This window comes from Micromys minutus, assembly GCF_963924665.1.
Source record: "Micromys minutus genome assembly, chromosome: 20".
In the NCBI taxonomy this organism is placed as follows: domain Eukaryota; kingdom Metazoa; phylum Chordata; class Mammalia; order Rodentia; family Muridae; genus Micromys; species Micromys minutus.
Window position 1 is genome coordinate 52,917,597 of NC_137955.1, and position 12,779 is coordinate 52,930,375.

The 12,779-nt window shown below is 39.0% G+C and overlaps 1 long non-coding RNA gene across 1 annotated transcript; it reads left to right on the forward strand.

Annotated features, from left to right (window-relative positions):
• The first annotated feature begins 5,709 nt into the window (after nt 1-5,709).
• LOC308433753 lies at nt 5,710-10,426 on the forward strand. Its single transcript, XR_013975455.1, has 3 exons — nt 5,710-5,740; nt 7,801-7,838; nt 9,355-10,426. It is a non-coding gene; the product is annotated as an uncharacterized lncRNA (long non-coding RNA).
• Nucleotides 10,427-12,779: the final 2,353 nt, after the last annotated feature.

A 12,779-nucleotide genomic window follows, 5' to 3' on the forward strand; every position in this document is an offset into this window, starting at 1 on the left:
TTTTGTAGCTATTTTTAGCTGCTGCTGCTTCTGGGCTCAGCACAGAAAGTGGTAAACTGGCCGTTGTGGTCATCTGACTGCTATTTTGGTCCTCGGGTACCAGTTTGGCTGTAACTGGAGATATCTGTCTGTCTTATGGCACCCTGCTGGTGAAAGCAGAGCTGCTTTGTTTTGTACAATGTGGGGCCACTAAGAGGCTGATCTCTAGGTATTTGCACAAGTAGCCTAAGGCTCACAAGACAAATGAATATTCTGTCCAGCTGGGGCCCATCCAAGTCAAAAGAACTGAGTGAAGCGAAATCCTGAGCTTCACTTGGATGGATGAAACAGTGGTCTTTGAGTAAAACCCTTCTTTTCCTAATATCTAGGAGTAAGGAATGCAAGGGCCAGGATTGTGGGGTAGGTATCTCAGACAATTCTTCATATTTTAAGAATACTGGCCAAGAAGCTACACCATCTCTTATCCCCAAGATCCTTCTTTGCAGACGAGGGAGGAACAATTTTACTAAAAAAGAGATATGAACCGGGGCTAGAGAGATGGCTCAGCAGTTCAGAGCATTGAGTGCTCTTCTAGAGGTCCTGAGTTTAATTCCCAGCAACCACATAGTGACACATGGTCATCTGTAATGGGATCCAGTGCTCTCTTCCAGTGTGTCTGAAGAGCGAGAGGCAGTGTACTCATATACATAAAAGTAAATAAATTTAAGAATAAATGTGATTTGCATATTCCGTGACAGTTGGAGAAAACTAATTTTTAAAAAAGGGTAGAGAGATGGACTAGTAAAAGAAGGGGATGCTACAAATAAATGTAGGTACCTATAGGCTGTGGGTTCTCAGCCCTAGCATAGGTAGGTATTGAATGGTTAGATCCTGCCCTTTCATCATCCCTAGCACCTGGAATAGGCAGCACATTCTGGCTCCTAGGTTCCCATGGTGCCAGCTTTATAGGAGAGTCATAATAGAGAAAGAGGATGCGGGAGAAGCAGGAGGCAGACAGTGGCCATTCCAGGTGAGTGTCCTGCACTCAGGTGTACCCCAGTTTTCCTTTGTGACCTTCTTTGACTTCTTCCTGATACAGAGCTTTAATTCTCCCAGAGACTCTACCATGGACAGAGATGGGAATATGCTGCCATGGTGGAGCCCCAAGCACTGCTAGGTGAGTAAGATTTATATGGAAGGTAATCCATGACAGGACTTTGTCCTAATGTCACCCCTTCCCCCTTCCCAATCTTGACCTCTGAAGTATTACCATGTCTGCTAAATAAAATCCCAAGACTAATGATACCAAATGTCTATTCTTTTTTGGTATAACCTTTGAAGTACATGTGACTAGGTTATTACTGATCTATGTTTAAATTTACTACTGTATGGATCACTTTGAAATGTGTTTGGAAATATTAGTATACATAGTGAATTATATAATTTTTACATGTTCCGTGAGTACCTTGAATTTCCTGATATCCTTATGGAATTTCACAGGTGAAATTGATGGTTTTCAGGCAGCAAGTGCATGTGCCTAAAAAACCACCTTGTTGGCCCTGAAATGGATAATTTGACAACATATACTGTTTATGCAATAAAGCTTGTTTTTGTATTGATTCTCATTGTGATTGCTTCTCATTTGTATTGCAAAGCTTATGGTTTTTGTCTATAACTTCTCATGACTTTGTATCTCTGATTGCAAGTGAATCCAAGTCTCCAGCATTCGCTTGAAATCTCCAGATTTCAACTTGAAGAGAAATGTCACCTTTTCTCTCTATTTTGATACTGAATTTCATGTAGCCCAGGGTAGTCTAGAACTTGCCATATAAATTTGAATTCCTGATCCTTCTGACTCTGCCTCCTAAGTGGTATTGCTATAACAGGCCTGACCATATTTTGAGAAGAGCTGTGGTCATATTTGGGCTAGAAAAGCCATTGAGTGTTCAGAGCTCAATGAACTGGACAGGAGCTTAGAAGTTAATGCCAAGAATAGTGCAAATGATGGAGGTGTGGCTTGTGGAATTTCAGAGGAAAGTTTGACAGTCCTTCAAAGGCTCTACCAAGGCAATTTATGAGATATTTTGGAACCATTAAATTTAGGTTAAGAACCATGATTTCTTTGCTTCACTGGGACAGTCATTATCGATCATCTGGGTTTAAAGAATCAGCTGTGATTAAGAAGACCAGCGTCATTGAGGTGAAATTTTCTATGAAGTGTTTCCTCAGGGCCAGCATACAGAAACTCTAGTCCAGAGAGTGCCAGTGTTGTATCTTGGATTGACAACTGTACTTTGTAACCTAGAAGAGTTTCCTAAATAATACTAGTTTTGAAGTCATTAAGAGATCATGGAGACCCAGTTAAGGCTTAGAACTGGAAGAGCACATTGGTAAATATGAAGCTTCTGTTGAAGTTGAAACCCAAGGATTGATGGGTCACAGAGAGAAGCCAAGGACTGGCACCATGTGGCAGGGTTGGAGTCCTTGAAGAGAGCCTAGAAGAAGCTCTTGGTAAAGGTTCAAAAATGTGTTCTTCCTTTCAGTAATTTCTGTAAATAAAGCTGTATAAAGGCATCCAATAAATATAAAAATTGACTGGTAGCATGCTACAATCATCAGACCCAAAGAAGCTAAATAGCAAGGAGGCCTCAGGGGAGGATACTTGAATATTACTCAGAAGTGTCAATAAAATTGTCACTAAAGGTTGTCTTAGTTAGGGTTTCATTGTTGTAAAGAGACAACATGACCAAGGCAACTCATAAGGGACAACATTTAAGTGGGGCTGACTTACAGGTTCAGAGGTTCAGTCCATTATTATCAAAGTGGGAGAATGACAGTGTCTAGGCAGGCATGGCACTAGAGGGGGTAAGAGATCTGTCTTCAGAAGTCAAACAGGAGAAGACTATTGTCTTTCAGGCATCTAGAAGAGGGTTTCAAAGCCCACCACCACAGTGACACACTTCCTCCAACAAGGCCACACCTACTCCAAGACCACACCTCCTAATAGTGCCATTCTCTGGGCCAAGAATATTCTATGGTAACAGAGGTAGATGAAGGGAGGAAACTAGGTGGGAAACAGAATGGGGAGGGGAATGAGGAGCCAGGGAATCAGGTGTGGGGAGAGCTGGGGAGAAAGGTCTGGGAGAGTGAACAGAAATTTTAGGAATCTCTAGGACATATCAGAGACCTGGGATGAGGAAGTCTATGAAGATTACTCTAGCTGAGACTAACAGCAGTAGGTATATGGATCCTGAAGTGGCTACCTTCTGTAGGCAGGACTCCCAGTGGAGAATAAGAATACCTGCTTACTCACCCACAAAACTTTCAACCCAGAATTTGTCCTGCTTACAAGAGGTGCAGAGACACAGATGGAGCAGAGACTGAGGGAGTAACCAACCAATGGCTAGTCCAACTTAAGATCCACCCCATGTGTAAGAATCAATTCTTAACACTATTAGTGATACTCTGTTATGCTTGCAGAACCTAGCATACCTGTCCTCTGAGAGGCTCCACCTAGCAGCTGACCAAACAGATGCAGTGACCCACAGTCAATCATTAGATGGAATTCAAGAAGTCTTATGGAAGCGTTGGGGAAAGGATTGAGGGACCTGGAGGGGACAGAAACACTACAAGTAAACCAAGAGAGTCAACTAACCCAGATACTTGGGGGCTCCTAGAGACATAACCACCAACCAAAGAGCAAGCATGGGCTGGACATAGTACCCCCCCACCACATATGCTACACATATGTAGCAGATGTACAGCTTGGTCTTCATGTGGGTCCCCCAACAACTGGAGCAAGGGCTTATCCTGGCTCTGTTTCCTGTCTGTGGATCCTGTTCCCTTAAATGAGCTGTCTTGTCTAGCCTCAATAGGGAAAAATGTACATAGTCCTGCAGTAAATTGAGGTGTCAGGGTGGATTGGTACCCAGGGGGGACTTTCCCCCTTCTCAGAGGTGAGAGGGAGCGAGGAAGGGGAGGGGGTAGAGGGAGGGTGTGTGTGAAGGGGAAACTAGAAGGAAGGGGGGTTACAATCAGGATGTTAAGTGAATAAATAAATGAGAAAATTGACTAGTATAATCAAATCTGAAATAATCCAAGTATATGAATTTGTTGTAGATTCTTTTAAGGTTCAAAAACACATATAAGATAAAGCTAAAAGGATGGAAAATATTTTGTGTAAATAGTGACCAAAAGAGATAGTTATTTTGTATATGATAAAATTTAAAACAAGTTATGTCAAAGAAAATTATCTATTAAAACACTTAATTGTGTGTGTGTGCACATGTGTGTATATGTTCCTATGAAGGCCAGAGGTGGCAGAGCACTGTGGAGCTAGATTTGCTGTTGGTTGTGAGTTGCCTGACATGTGTTCTTGGAAGCCAACTCAGGACCAATGCAAGAACAGTGTGTGCTCTTAAACACATGCTATTCCTCCAAGTCCAGAAAATATTTATGTATAAAAAACTATTTGAATAAGATAATCAAAACTACTCTATGATAGTAAAAAGTACCTCTCCCTGGGATAATATAATAATAATTAATATACATAAAACTCACTTCATATTTCCTAAACATAGGAAGCTATTATAAGTAAAACTGAAGAAAAATGACTACAACATCTAGTAGGAGACTTGAATCCCCCAGGTTATTTATTGAAAAGAGAACCAAAGAGGCTTTTAATCAAGAGACAGAAGAACCTTTAAGATTCTCTTGTTATTCTGCAGTCTCTGATTCTCTGTACTTGATGACAGTACAAAGAAACTCTGTTATTTGCCACTACTCTATAAAGAAGCTTTCTAATGAAGGTTGAGAGAGATACTAATCTATGGCTGCAATAAGTCATTAAGAGTCAGCTTAATATTGCCTTAGGTTCCTATTGCTGCGAGAAAACACCACAACCAAAAGCAATTTGGAGGAGAAAGGATTTCTTTCACCTCACAGGTCTCAATCTATCAGGAAAAGTCAAGGCAGTAACTCAAAACAGAAAGCTGGAGACGGAAACTGAAGAAGAGACCTTGAAGGAATGCTGCTTATTGGCTTACTACCAGGTAATTTGATCAGCCTGTTTTCTTATTCACTCCAGGACTACTCACCCAGGAGTGGCACAGTCAGTAGTGGGCTGTGCCCTTCAATATCAACATTAACCAAAAGAATGTCCCACAGGCTTGCCTACATGCCAATCTATTGGGGGCACTTTCTCAATTGATGCTCCCTCTTCTCAAAAACTCTAGCTTGTGACAAATGACCAAAAAAAAGTCATGAATTAATTGTAAAACTAGCTGTATCACCCAAAATAATGTACAGATTCTACATAATCCCCATCAAAATTCACATGGCATTTTCCATAGACCTAGAAAAAAAAATCCTAAAATTGAGAATACAAAGGCTTTGAAAAGCTAACACAATCCTTAGTAGAAAAACAATGTTGATGGTATCATAATACATAATCTTATATAGCTATAGCAATAAAACCAGCATGCCACCAGCACAAAAAGACTTGTAGACCAGTGTAACAGAATATACAATCTAGATGTAAATCCATATAGTTGCAGCCACGTAACTGAGAAATAAATTTTAGATTCATTTCTATGTGTCGAAGTGTTTTGCCTTTGTGTACGTATGAGTACCATGTGCATGCCTGGTGTTCATCTATGTCATAAGGAGGAGGGGATCAGATCTCCTTGAACTAGAATTATAAATAGCTGTGAACCATGTGATTTGGGTGTTGGGAATAGAAACTTTGTCCTCTGCAAGAGCAGTAAGTATTCCTAACCATTTATGAGTCCTTTCTCCATCCTGTTAAATTTTTATAAAGCTTTAAAAATATACATTAGAGAAAAAAATGTCCTCTTTATTGAATTCTGCTGAAGCAAAAATAAAATGTGATATATATCACATATGGGTAATGTATTATTATGAAAATATTTCTTACATTATTCACGGTTTGAATAGAAATGGCCTCATAGACTCATGTATTTGTGTAAATAGATTTCTTTGTTATCTGGGTCAGCTGGGTTCATTGGAGTCAATGACTCTTAAAACTTTGTTAAAGATTTCTAAAAGGATCCTTCATACCTTCTCTATTAGATGATTTCTGTGCAGTCTGGGCTAGGGCTTGTGAGTGTTAATCTAGACACGTGTTTTTTACTTCTAAAGTGGATTAGAAAAAGTGAGTTTTATTTTAAAAACATCCACATTTTGTTTTGTTTTGTTGAGAGAGAAGGAACATAAAATTGTGTTAGGAGGGAAGGGACTATCTCAGAGGTATTCAGGGAGGAGAATGAATAGGAAAGGAACAAAAAATTTCCAAGTAATTAAAAATTTTTGAAAAATAATGTGTCATATAGAACAGTAACTTCCAAATTACTTGAAGAATATTAATACTGGTCAAAAAGAATAAGTCATTTCACTAATACTCAGCAACATAGAATGAAAATCTGTTGTCTGTATCCTTGAGTAAAAAGAAATACTTTTATTTGTGATAGAATTATATGTGGTCCAATATACAACAATGATAATACATTAAGAAACATTCTCTGTTATTTATTAAAACAAGTACACTTCAAAATCTAACATATGGCCTCTGGAAGAAAATAACTCTTGAGAACCATTTTTTAATATAATAATTTGAGATCTGTTCTTCATTTAGTTTTGAAAAGTGAGGCTATATAGTAAATTCAATTATATAGTACATTGATATTCTTAAAGAGATAAGTTATTTGCAAGATTCTTAAATCTGTGATATTTCTTTATATTATATCAAATAATGAGGCCCTGTAAATTCTAACCAAACCCTCAAGTTTTTGTGACATTCCAAATATTCATTGGATTTGTCTCATAATAATTTCCTCATATTCAGTAAGATCTGAGGTGTGCAGAAAGGCTTGCTTATATTTTTTATTTACATGTTTTATAGTATAAATACTTTGCTTTTCTGAGGTACAAATATTAGACTAAATTCCTCCTAGTCATTACACATATAAAGTTTCTATCTAATATGAATTTACTGATAGTTAATGAAGATCAAGCTTTAGTTAAAGGCTGTGCAACATTATTTCTATTTGCAACGTTTCCTACCAATACAAAATCCCTGGTCATTGATTATCATATGAATAAAGGATTTGACACATATTTTAATTTGTAGGGTTTTTCTTATGTATAAAATTTTGATGTTACAGAAATGTAAAACAACTGTTAAACACTTTGCCTCCATCGCTACATTTATAGAGTTACTCTTCAGTATGTATGGGGTCTATGGTATTGAGGAAGGGCTTCACTGTTATTAAAGGTTTTACCAGAATCTTCACAGTTGTAGAGTTTTTCTCTAGTATGAATTCTTTGGTGTTGTTTAAGGTTTGAAGAACAGTTAAAGCCCTGACCACATTTTTCACTCTTGTAGGGTTTCTCTCCAGTATGAATTCTTTGGTGTTGACTAAGAGCTGAGCAATTATTAAATGCTTTGCCACATTTTTCACGCTTGTAGGGTTTTTCTCCAGTATGAATTCTTTGGTGTTGAATAAGGGCTGAAAAATTATTAAAGGCTTTGCTACATTCTTCACATCTATAAGGTTTCTGTCCAGTATGAATTCTGTGATGATAATTAAGGTGTGAAGACAAGTTAAAGGCCTTGCCACATTCTTTGCACTTATAAGGTTTCTCTCCAGTGTGAATTCTTTGATGATGAGTAAGGCTTGAACTATTATTAAAGGCTTTGCCACATTCTCTGCATTTGTAGGGTTTCTCTCCCGTATGAATTCTTTGGTGTTGAAGTAGGGCTGAACAATTACTAAAAGCTTTGTCACACTCTTTACATTATAGGGTTTTTCTCCAGTATGAATTCTCTGGTGTCGAGTAAGGTAAGAGACCATGGTAAAGGCTTTGCCACATTCTGTACATTTGTAGGGTTTATCTCCAGTATGAAGTATCTGATGATAATTAGGGTATGAAGAACAGTAAAAGGCCTTGCCACATTCTTTGCATTTGCAAAGTTTTTCACCTGTGTGAATTCTCTGGTGCCTATACAGATGTGAAGAGCAGTTAAAGGACAAGCCACATACTTCACATTTGTAGGGTTTCTCTCCAGTGTGAATTCTTTGATGCTTATACAGGTGAGAAGAACAGTTAAAAGCCTGACCACATTGTTCACATTTGTAGGGTTTCTCTCCTGTATGAACTCTCTGGTGTTGAATAAGGAGTGAATTCTGAACAAATGCCTTGTTACATTCTTTACACTTATAGGGTTTTGTTCCTGTTGAATAAATGATGAGGTATTAATAAAAATTATAATCATTATATTTGTAAAATGTATCATTAACATAGATATTTTTATTTAGTTACATTTTTATATAAAATTTACCCTCACATCAACCAGAAAATATAAACATATTTCTACAGCGCAAATTACTATAGCATTACTCGGAAAATACCACAGGCATAAATAACCTAAACTTCCATTGTATTGAAATAATGAAGACAATATGAAATATACAAATGATGAACTACTATTCAACCCGTAAAAGATAATTATATACTATCTGCCATGAGAAAAATATTCTTAAAAGATGAATGAAATTAAACACAAAGACATATTATATGACTTCAATTACTTGAAGATTCTATAATAATAAAACTTGCAAAACTTACAGTAGAATGGTAAATGGAATAGTTTTCCTGGAGACAAAAGTACACAATTTCTTTCATAAATATAGTTAGTGTTAAAGCAAAATTAATTTTTAAAAGTATATTGCATAAGAATTTGAATATACTTAACTACTGAATGGTATACTAAAAATATTTAATATACTTTTATATTATTTTTATACAATTAAAATAAATTTAAATTTATCATTAATAAATTTACATTTATCTGTAGATCATAGAAGTTTCAGTAAAGGCATGTATCTATTCATAAACATAAGATAAAATTAGCATAATTTCTATAAATGCTCATTTGGCAGGATAAAACAACTATTGAGTGTGGTATGAAAACATAGGAACAGGTAAATAAAAACTAAATTGTATTGGAAATAGAGATATAGTTAACAGATATTTTGTTATCTTATATTTTCTTTTTTCCCTCCAGTGGAATTTGATGATGATGATTATGATGATGATGATGAACTTATTCACTTTACATCCCATTCACTGCACCCCTCCCAGTCACCTAATCCTACAATCCCTCCCTGTTTCCCCTTCCCTTCTCTGAGTGGGTGGGGCCCCCCTGGATATTTCCCCACCTGGCCCATCAAGTTTCAATAAAGCTAGGCACATCCTTTTCCACTGAGACCAGACAAGGCAGCCCAGCTAGAAGAACACATCATGCAAGCATTAATTCCTGACACTATTAATAAGCATATTCTGTTATACTTTCAGACAAGAGTCAAGCCTGGCTATCCTCCGAGAGGCTTCACTTAACATCTGACTCAGAAAGATGCAGATACCCACAGCAGAACAGTGGATGGAGCTTGGAAGCTCTTATGGAAAAATAGGAAGAAAGATTACAGTTCTTAAGGGGATCAGAACTCTGTGGAAAGACCAACAAAGCCAGCTAACCTGGACTCTTGAGGCTCTCAGAGACTGAATGACCAACCAAAGAACATACATGGGCTGGACCTGGGCTTCCTCATCCAAATGTAGCAGATGTGCAGTTTGGACTTCATGTGGGTCCTGAACAACTGGAGCAGGGGCTATCCCAAAAGCTGTTGGCTATCTGTGGGTGTGGTCTTACATTTTGTTAACTGCCATCCAATCAGAATGTATCTAAACAACTTCTTTGTGAGAAACTGGACTGCAAAAATAAATTCACAGAAAACAGAATTCCAAGTAAAACAAGAAGTATCTTGAACCCATAAAATTCTGAAAGAATACTAATGCATTACCAAAACATTTCTCCCAGATATATATCCTTTTGGCTGGGACTGTAAAAACACATGTATTTTAAATCATTGACATTCAGAATTTGAAAAAAGTCATAAAAATTATACTCATAGATTGCGCTAAGAAGACAATTTTAATCAATGAGCATATAGATCAAAATAAAGGAACTCAATTATGACTACTATATTATAATGGTTTAACATAAGAGTTCTTTAGGAGTGTGTATAAATATCTGAGGTCTATACAATAATAAAACATCTATCATGATGCAGGTCTTCATAGGCAAGAGGAATTACTTTGGTAGTCAGAATGAGTGCAGAGATCACTGGAAGGGCAGAACAAGACTCAGAGGACTTAAAAGTATTATGTGATATACACTGAGATATCCTTGTTTGATAGTAAGAGAAATAAGTGGAGATTTCTAAAAAGTATTTCTATGAAACAGCTTATCAATTCACATTTTAGAAGCCTGGTATTCTGTTGGAGTTTTGGGCCTCTCATGTGTGTTCTTTCATTCATACTGCCCTATTTGTGTGCTCTGAATCATACTGTCCTACATACCTGGGTATTTAGCCACTGTTGCTTGTTGTTTCACATCCCAAGACTGTTGTCTTTGTTCCAGAAATGTGACCAAATATGGCTTAGAGAAAGCAAGACCTATTTGTAGAAAAATGGAGCATGATGCTCTATGTTGTTCTCTGGGAAATCAGCATTTCTATTCTAGTACTGTGCTTAAGGAAAGAAGACTAATTAAAGCTTGTAGAAAAAGTTCTCTAAATGCTTCCTAATAAACTTATTATAATACATGGGAAGATTATACAATTTGTAGATCTTGAGCTTCACTTACAAATACAGAAAAATTTAGAGAGTGTATTGTTCCACTTTAAGATGTGTGAGATATGTCTCATCCAACTGAATTTCAAAATTACTGCTAGAGTAAAGGATTTATAATTTAAAACAAAAGAGGTTAAAAATAGAAGAAGCATAATAAAACTCATTTAAACTATTATCAACCATCTATTTTTTTTCTTAAAAGCATAAAGCACATAAAATTCATTGATATAAAACATAAGTTCCTATGACATAGTGTAAGGAAAAGATGACGGGGCACCAATGAAAGGAAAAGTCACAGGGCACCAATGTTGTGAAAGGATAACGATCCGAGTCATGGCACCAATGTTAGGGGAAGGATGAAGAGAGTGGGGGGCATATGGCCCATGGAGGGGCTGCGAGGCCTGAGGGCAAGGGAGTGAAAGACCCCCGGAGGGTATCTTCCGCCTGAAGAGACCCGTCCCAAGGAACAGTGAGACCACTCACTTCGGATGCAAGTAGCAAGAGGTTTATTTACACAGGTACCTGTGGGCACACAGTCTCTCAGAGGACTTGTGCGCCGGACAAAGGGGCAGTCCCCTTTTTATAGGGCTTGTGGGGCAGAAGCAAGGTACAGAAGCAGAAGCATAGCAACAGGGTTCTAATTGATTAGTTTAAATGTGGCCAGGGAGTGAGCCCGAAAATATGGCTCTAAGGACACAGCTCCTGATACCAGCCGGGGTTAAGGCTTCCGAGAATAATTGCTTTGGGCTTATCTAAGTGTGGGAACTATGGCAGAAATATGGCTTTAAGGAGGCAACTCCTGGTACCAGTCAGGCTGCAGCTCCCAAGGATAATTGCTTTGGGCTCATCTAAGTGTGGGGACGGTGGCAGAAATATGGCTTTAAGGAGGCAACTCCTGGTTCTAGTCGGGGGCTGCAGTTTATCTGAAAGCTGGGCTTGTCTGAATGTCTTCTGTTCTTTGTCTATTGCTAGCTGGCCGCCCACCGGTATCTTGCTTGGCCACCTGGGACCCCGACCCAGCCTGCACAGCCTTACAGACCCAAGTTCTCAGAAGAGGAGGGTGGCCTTGGCCCCTCCTTTGGGACAAGGAGTTGTTTTTTCGTCCTTGCTCTAACATGTGTGGCGGGATGTCCTTGCCTTGGTCCAGGTGGTCAACTGCAGATATTTTTGTTCTGACAGAGACTGGGCTGTCCTCTGGCTCACTTTTGTTTCAGTATTTTTTATCCTTGCCTGCTCTGGGCCTAGCACGAAATGGCGTTACTGCAGCTAAAGCAGGAGGGGGTCTTTCAGGAGATGCCTCTGAGGGGTCCATGTTGGGAATCTCTTCCCTGAGGGACCAGCCACACAACAGTATAGTACAGAATAGAGTTTATTCAGGTCATGGGAGAGTTAAGAGGGTGGTAGAGGCAGAGAGAGAGAAGTAGAGGAGTAGAGGCCGGCCATGAGCATGTGGGAGAGAGGGGGGAAGGGGAATGGGAGAGCAAGGCTGCAAGAGCACAAGGGCAGGAGAGGCCAAGAGAGAAAGGAGGGGTCAAGCAGCTCCTTTTATAGTGTCAGGTCACTGGGGCGGAGCATACCTGGCCACTGCTCGGTAATTGAGGGGTGGGGTATACCTGGCTGTTGCTAGGTAACTGAGGGGTGGGGTTTACAGAATCCCAACACATAGTCTATAAATGCTGACAATGAATTAAGAATTCAGTAGGGAAGTGTGGGGAGCCGAATGCGGACGCCATTACAAGATGGCTCTGGCTCCCTCACGGTTTGAAGTAAACAACTCCATATATAGTAATGCTCTTGTCAGCTAAGGTGCTGACATGCGCAGTACATAACCTATCTCCGGCCAATCCCGAGGCCTCTGGTGTCAGCAGACTGGTGACAACCAATCATGGCAAGCCCGTATGTGCTTCTCCCTATATAAGCGGACAGCTAGGGTAGTTTGGGCCCCCCCTCGCTTCCTGCTCTCCCCTTCAATCAAGAGGCTCCCACAATAAAGCATGATCTGAGAAGAATCCTCTGGTGGTGGTCGTCTTTCCTCGCTGGTTGAGGAGCGCACCGCAGGGAAGTGATTCTCACCCAGAGAGACAAGG